Source organism: Triticum aestivum, chromosome 7A (assembly GCF_018294505.1).
Source record: "Triticum aestivum cultivar Chinese Spring chromosome 7A, IWGSC CS RefSeq v2.1, whole genome shotgun sequence".
In the NCBI taxonomy this organism is placed as follows: Eukaryota; Viridiplantae; Streptophyta; class Magnoliopsida; order Poales; family Poaceae; genus Triticum; species Triticum aestivum.
Genome location: NC_057812.1, coordinates 616511668 through 616520005, shown reverse-complemented (window position 1 = coordinate 616520005; position 8338 = coordinate 616511668).

Below are 8338 nucleotides of genomic sequence, written 5' to 3'. Positions count from 1 at the left end.
TAACATATTAGTTGTAATGCTTGCAAGGCTTATGTGATGTGTATTACCGAGAGGGCCCAGAGATACCTCTCCGACAATCGGAGTGACAAATCCTAATCTCGAAATACGCCAACCCAACATCGACCATTGTAGACACCTGTAGTACTCCTTTATAATCACCCAGTTACGTTGTGACGTTTGGTAGTACCCAAAGTGTTCCTCCGGTAAACGGGAGTTGCATAATCTCATAGTCATAGGAACATGTATAAGTCATGAAGAAAGCAATAGCAACATACTAAACGATCGGGTGCTAAGCTAATGGAATGGGTCATGTCAATCAGATCATTCTACTAATGATGTGACCTCGTTAATCAAATAACAACTCATTGTTCATGGTTAGGAAACATAACCATCTTTGATTAACGAGCTAGTCAAGTAGAGGCATACTAGTGACACTTTTGTTTGTCTATGTATTCACACATGTATTATGTTTCCGGTAAATACAATTCTAGCATGAATAATAAACATTTATCATGATTATGAGGAAATAAATAATAACTTTATTATTGCCTCTAGGGCATATTTCCTTCACAAACATAGGCTTCCAATATATCAATCTTTACGTCTCGACCATTTCGAGACTCCTCGTCATGTCCGTGATCACATCTGGGACTCCGAACAACCTTCGGTACATCAAAATGCATAAACTCATAATGTAACTGTCATCGTAACCTTAAGCGTGCGGACCCTACGGGTTCGAGAACAATGTAGACATGACCGAGACATGTCTCTGGTCAATAACCAATAGCGGGACCTGGATGCCCATATTGGCTCCTACATATTCTACGAAGATCTTTATCGGTCAGACCGCATAACAACATACGTTGTTCCCTTTGTCATCGGTATGTTACTTGCCCGAGATTCGATCGTCGGTATCCAATACCTAGTTCAATCTCGTTACCGGCAAGTCTCTTTACTCGTTCCGTAATACATCATCTCACAACTAACATATTAGTTGTAATGCTTGCAAGGCTTATGTGATGTGTATTACCGAGAGGGCCCAGAGATACCTCTCCGACAATCGGAGTGACAAATCCTAATCTCGAAATACGCCAACCCAACATCTACTTTTGGAGACACCTGTAATGCTCCTTTATAATCACCCAGTTACGTTGTGACGTTTGGTAGCACCCAAAGTGTTCCTCTGGCAAACGGGAGTTGCATAATCTCATAGTCATAGGAACATGTATAAGTCATGAAGAAAGCAATAGCAACATACTAAACGATCGGGTGCTAAGCTAATGGAATGGGTCATGTCAATCAGATCATTCAACTAATGATGTGACCTCGTTAATCAAATAACAACTCTTTTGTCTATGGTTAGGAAACATAACCATCTTTGATTAACGAGCTAGTCAAGTAGAGGCATACTAGTGACACTCTGTTTGTATATGTATTCACACATGTATTATGTTTCCGGTTAATACAATTCTAGCATGAATAATAAACATTTATCATGATATAAGGAAATAAATAATAACTTTATTATTGCCTCTAGGGCATATTTCCTTCAGTATGTTGCCTTAGTTATTTTCGTACGTATTCCGCTAGCATACAGTTTTACATTCAACTAGTGTTTTTTTGCTCTGTTGTCCTGTCGTATCCCTAGCTCTTACACCATACTCCCTCCGTCTGGATTACATGTTACCGAAATGGATAAAAAGGATGTATCTAGAACTGAAATACGCCTAGACCCATCCATTTTTTTTCCGGATGGAGGGAATACATGTCAATATGTCATGCATTTCTATTCTTCAGTACCTATTCCATCTCTCTGTTGTCGCATGTTTTATAATTAAAGCACCATTCTTCTATACAAGGCAAGCAAGGGGAAGACGACTATGTTAGAATCTGAAGGGTTACAAACAAGGCCTTTGCAAAAGATCCAAATGCTAGGAGATAATAAACCAACTCCAGTTTTTATAGATACTGCTCCAGCACAGAGAAACCCAACTCCTACTGATAATAAGCAGATTCCAGTGGCCAGAGAACTAGTCCGCTCCAGTCCAGCAAAACTATGTCAACTCAATTCTAAGAAGCGTGTGCGTATCCTTGCATCATGAAATTTTATAGCATGCTGATCACATTTTCTACATGTTTCTTACCCATCTCTCTTTTAGAAAATAAGCTTAACAGATAGAAGAATTTCTGCAATGGTATCGTTTATGAGGAAAGATTCTTGCAGGAATTCTCTGTGCTCCAATGTAGATGTAAGTACCTGTTGTATATCACTATATTTTTACATCAGCATGTATTTTGTTAATCGGCGTGAATCAAAAATTTTATCTGATCTAAATTTAGTTGTAGCAAAATGTATGATTAAAGGCCACAATGTTGATTTTTGCAAGGAAAATTGTCTGGTAGTTTTGCATCCTGAGCTGCATGAGTGTACTATCTCATATCAGTGGGTTTGAATACTTTGGTTCTGCAGTGGGTTTTTTCAGTGTTTTTATACTGTGTTGTCTTGCCGTATCCCTAGCTCTTACATCATACTCCCTCCGTCCAGATTAAATGTTGCAGAAATGGATAAAACTGGATGTATCTAGAACTGAAATACGCCTAGACCCATCCATTTATTTCTGGATGGAGGGAATACATGTCAATATGTCATGCCTTTCTATTCTTCAGTACCTATTTCATCTCTGTTGTAGCATGTTTTATAACTGAATCACCATTCTTCTATATAAGGCATGCAAGGGGAAGACGGCTATGTTAGAATCTGAAGGGTTACAAACCAGGTCTTTGCAAAAGATCCAAACGCCAGGAGATAATAAACCAACTCCATTTTTCATAGATACTGCTCCAACACAAAGAAACCCAACTCCCATTGATAATAAGTAGATTCCAGTGGCCAAAGAACTAGTCCGCTCCAGTCCAGCAAAAGAATGTCAACTCCATTCTAAGAAGCGTGTGCGTATCCTCGCATCAAGAAATTTTATAGCATTCTGATCATATTTTCTACATGTTTCTTACCCATCTCTCTTTTAGAAAATAAGGTTAAACGATACAAGACTTCCTCCATTGGGATCGTATTCGAGGAAAATATCTTGCGGGAATTCTTTGTGCTCCAATGCTGATGTAAGTACCTGTTGTATATCACTACATTTTTACATCAGCATGTATTTTGTTAATCGGCGTGAATCTAACATTTATCTGATCTAAAATTAGTTGTAGAAAAATGTTAAAGGCACCAATATTGATTTTTGTAAGGAAAACTACCTGATAGTTTTGCATACTGAGCTACATGAATGTACTATCTCATATCACGCACATTACTGAATTGTAGCGCTTCTCTAGTTGCCCATTCATTCATTGTGTCAATGTTGCTTTCGTATTACCTTACCTGGCTGATGATAGCTGTGCCATATTGTGTTAATTTGGTGTAGGCTAGTTGCCCAAATGTTCGTTGTGTCAATGTTGCTTTCCTATTATCTGACTTGGCCAATGATAGCAATGCTAGTGTGTTAATTTTGTGCAGGCTGCTGAAGATAAGAAGACAAACTCTGAAAACAGCAAGGCAACCCCATTGTTTCTTTCCAGTAAATCTAGGCCAGGTAATATGGCAATAACTCATGATTAATCTGTTTGGTTTCCATTCTAATTTATGTTATGATGCAGTGGTCGAGTCACTCTCCACTATCAATAATACAAGGCTGCCAAAATCGCCATCTAAATCTGTTTAGTATCCTTTGTCTCGAATGCAACGGAATAAATGTATATTTGTGAACCAATTAATGGCTGAAGCAATGATGGAAATGGTGGATGAATCAGAGGTGCAGAGTCATGCGACACAACAACTGATCAATGTTTTTAGAGACAGTGTAGCAAAGCAGCAAGAACTTGCCCACATGCTTATGGGCGCCATCTGTGCTGAGGTTGCAGATTGTGACGTTGTAGATGGTTAGGTTCTGCTCATTTATTTGCACTGGCATCAATCTTTGATTGCCAAGTGGATGTAATTTCCTGTAATATATGCTGGATGTGCAACGTTATTCCCTGTATGTCGTACCTTTGCTTGATCGGTTTTGGTCATGTGCATAATTGCTCATCGTAATGGGCTCAAATTATCTAATTTGGCCTAAAGACATGAATGAACTTTAGTGGGCCCATTAAGTTAATGGGTCGTTACTAGGCCGAAAGTTAATGGTCGGCCCTCTTACCTTCCGGGTCGTTAACAGGTCGTTACTAAGTTTGGGCTACATATGGCCCAACTATACTGTAGGCCTTTAGCAGGCCGAAAGAGACAGGGGGCTTGTACTGGATCATGAAGAGCATGGGCCGCTAAGAGGCCGAAAGTCAGGTCGTATTGTAAACGGCCCGACTGTGTTGTGGGCCTTTAGCAGGCCGAAAGAGAAACCGGGCTGGTATTGGACCATGAAGGGCATGGGCCGTTAAAAGGCCAAAACTAAGGTCCGACTACAAATGGCCCAACTCATTTATGGTCCGTTGATAGACCGAAAGGCACATAGGGCCGGGAATTGGCCCAACACTTAAATGGGTCGCTAAAAGGCCAAAACTCAGGTCCGACTACAAATGGCCCAACTGATTTATGGGCCGTCAACAGGCTGAAAGACACACCGGCCGGAAATTAGCCCAACATTTAAATGGGTCGCTAAAAGGCCGAAAGATGTACATCCTGAAAATTGGCCCATCCATTAAATGGGCCGTTAACAGGCCGAAATCTCATCAGGCTGATATTGAGCCCAAATATATAGCGGGCTGTTAACGGGCTCGAACTGACGATGGGTTACAATAGCGTGAAATCTTTAACGGGCTGTTCACGGGCCGAATTGGCACATCTCGTATGGGCCGTGGGCTTAAATGGACCTGACACAAGTAGGCCTTATATGGGCCGGCCTACTAATTTTTACTGGGCCGGCCTTTTTCACCGGAATGGGCCACTGTTGGGCCATGCCACGTGTCAACCTATCATAGGCGCCTCCTATCCAATGAGTGGATGACATCTGTCCCAACGGTGAGGCAACACGTGTTTCCTTCGGCCAATCAGAATTTTACACGTGGAAATTTCCCATTGGTCAGGGCTGTTAACGGGTTAACGGATCCAAAATCCGACCCGATGTCTTAACGGCGTTCCGTTACGGTAGATGCCACGTGTCGGTCACCCTTGACGAAAGCACTTCTATGACGCGCGATTTATCGTCATGGAAGTGGACACTTCCGTGATGATAATTTTGGTAATGTCATGGAACACTTCTATGACAGCACAGGTATGACTATATTGATTCTGTCATAAAATCGTCATGGATGTACATGCATGACAAAAAACGTGACCTACTGTGACAAACATGTATCATCACGAAAGTATATTTTTTGTAGTGTACGTTATGCCCTAACCCTAACCATATCGATCCTGCCGAGTTGCATGTCGGTCCCACTGAAAACCCTAACGGTCACTAGCTTTACTGAATCGGTCCGACCGAGTTTAACCATTCGGTCCCACCGAGTTTGGGAAGTTATGTGTAACGGTTAGATTTTGTGTGGAGGCTATAAATACCCCTCCACCTCCTCTTCATTCATGGAGAGAGCCATCAGAACGAACCTACACTTCCAACTTACTTTTTCTGAGAGAGAACCACCTACACTTGTGTTGAGACCAAGATATCCCATTCCTACCATATGAATCTTGATCTCTAGCCTTCCCCAAGTTCCTTTCCACTCAAATCTTCTTTCCACCAAATCCAAATCCTGTGAGAGAGAGTTGAGTGTTGGGGAGACTATCATTTGAAGCACAAGAGCAAGGAGTTCATCATCAACACACCATTTGTTACTTCTTGGAGAGTGGTGTCTCCTAGATTGGCTAGGTGTCACTTGGGAGCCTCCGACAAGATTGTGGAGTTGAACCAAGGAGTTTGTAAGGGCAAGGAGATCGCCTACTTCGTGAAGATCTACCGCTAGTGAGGCAAGTCCTTCGTGGGCGATGGCCATGGTGGGATAGACAAGGTTGCTTCTTCCTGGACCCTTCGTGGGTGGAGCCCTCCTTGGACTCGCGCAACCGTTACCCTTCGTGGGTTGAAGTCTCCATCAACGTGGATGTACGATAGCACCACCTATCGGAACCACGACAAAAACATCCGTGTCTCCAATTGCGTTTGAATCTTCCAAACCCTTCCCTTTACATTCTTGCAAGTTGCATGCTTTACTTTCTGCTGCTCATATACTCTTTGCATGCTTGCTTGATATGTATTGTGTTTGTTAAACTTGTGCCAAAAATCCACTTCAACCTAAAGAATTTAAAAACTGCAACTTTTGGCACTTAGTGTCTAATCACCCCCCTCCCCTCTAGACACCTCTTCTCGGTCTTTTCAATTGGTATCAGAGCTTTGGTCTCCATTGCTTTGGTTTAAACACCATTGGAGGAAGATGGATGAGTCTACTTTGGGGAGTCTTAGACGTAGAGTGCCTATTCTTGATGGAGTATATTTTCGTGAATGGAAAAATGAAATGCTTGAGATTTTCAATGAATATCATTTGAGCAAGTATATTGCTAGCCCTTGTGCACCTCATGTTGATCCCATGCATCCTCCCCTTGATGAGTCAATTGACATGATTCGCAATCTTAGAACTGTTAATCTTATCACTAGAGGCTTGCCTAGAAACTTGATTGGATGTTTGCCTACTCTTAAGTGTGCCTACACCATATGGAAATTTCTTGAGGAACTCTTTCCAAATTATTTCTTGAAAGATCTAGATGAAATCCTCCATAAGTCTATTGCCTTGATTAAGATGAGTTCCAATGATCCCAAGTTTGGTAACTGCTTATTTGAGCTTACTAATCTTACGAGTGCCAAAGGAGATGTTGCAATCATTAGCAATATCATTTCAAGAGCTATTAGAATTCATAAAGATAACTATAGAAATGATCATTTATCTAATGAATTACCCCCTCTAGGAATTTATCAATCACAAGTTGATGTTGAACATGGATACTCTGATGAGGATGATGATGACAGTGACTATGATCTTAATGATGCAATGAGACACTTTGGCCTTATGGCAAATCTTCGTGGCTACATGGCTGGAGGAAAGGAATGGGTTCTTGATAGTGGATGTACTAATCATATCATCAGAGATAAAGATATGTTCCGCGAGCTTGCTGAAAACGACGGCCCTCGAAAATATGTCACCTTTGGTGATAACTCAAAGGGTAAGGTGGTTGGCCTCGGTAAGGTGGCCATCTCACACGATAGCTCCATACAAAATGCCACTCTCATTGAATCTCTTGGGTACAATTTACTTTCAGTATTTAGACTTGCTGATTTCGGTTTCAATGTTTTATTCACAGAAGTAGATTGCCAAGTGTTTCGTAAAGACAATCGTAAAATGGTATTTACCGGAATACGTAGAGGTGATCTTTAAATTGTTGATTTCACTAAAAAGGCTCAACCTAGAACTTGCTTATTTGCTAAATCTTCTAAAGGTTGGTTATGGCATAGACGATTAGGTCATGTTAGTATGCGAAACCTTGACAAGCTTATTAAAGGAGATCATATCCTTGGAGTAAAAGATGTTATATTTGACAAGGATAGACTTTTTAGTGCTTGTCAGGCAGGGAAACAAGTTAGAGGAAGTCATCGTGCGAAGAACATCATGACCACGAGAAGACCACTCGAGCTACTTCGCATGGATCTCTTTGGTCCAAATGCCTACAAGAGTCTCGGTGGTAACTCATTTGGACTAGTCATAGTTGATGATTTTTCAAGATTTACGTGGGTGTTCTTTCTTGATGACAAATCGCAGGTCCAAAAGATCTTCAAAAACTTCGCTAGGAAGGCCCAAAATAAATTTGATGTGAAGATCAAGAAGGTTCGAAGCGACAACGGAATGGAGTTCAAGAACGCAAATGTGGATACCTTTCTTGATGAAGAAGGGATTTCACATGAGTTCTCGGCTACATACACACTGTCGTGGTTCTAAGTCTGATAGTGGAATGGGGGTAGGAATGTAGAGGCAAGATCCTAGCTATGGAGGAGTTGTACACGCAGGTTTAACAAGTTCAGGCCCTTCTCAGAGGAAGTAATAGCCCTACGTCTTAGAGCCCGGAGGCGGTCGACTGGATTATGAGTGTGTGTGTTACAGGGGGTGCAAACCCTTGTCCCAGAGGAGGGGGTGGCTTATATAGAGTATGCCAGGACCCCAGCTCCCCTCCGTTACATAGGATTCAATGTACATAAAGGGGTGGCGTTACAGGTAATGCATGTATTGAAGTACTACAAATTATCATTAAATATATGAGTAAATACCCGACCGTTGCTGCGTAGAGCGGCTTTAGGTCTTCTTA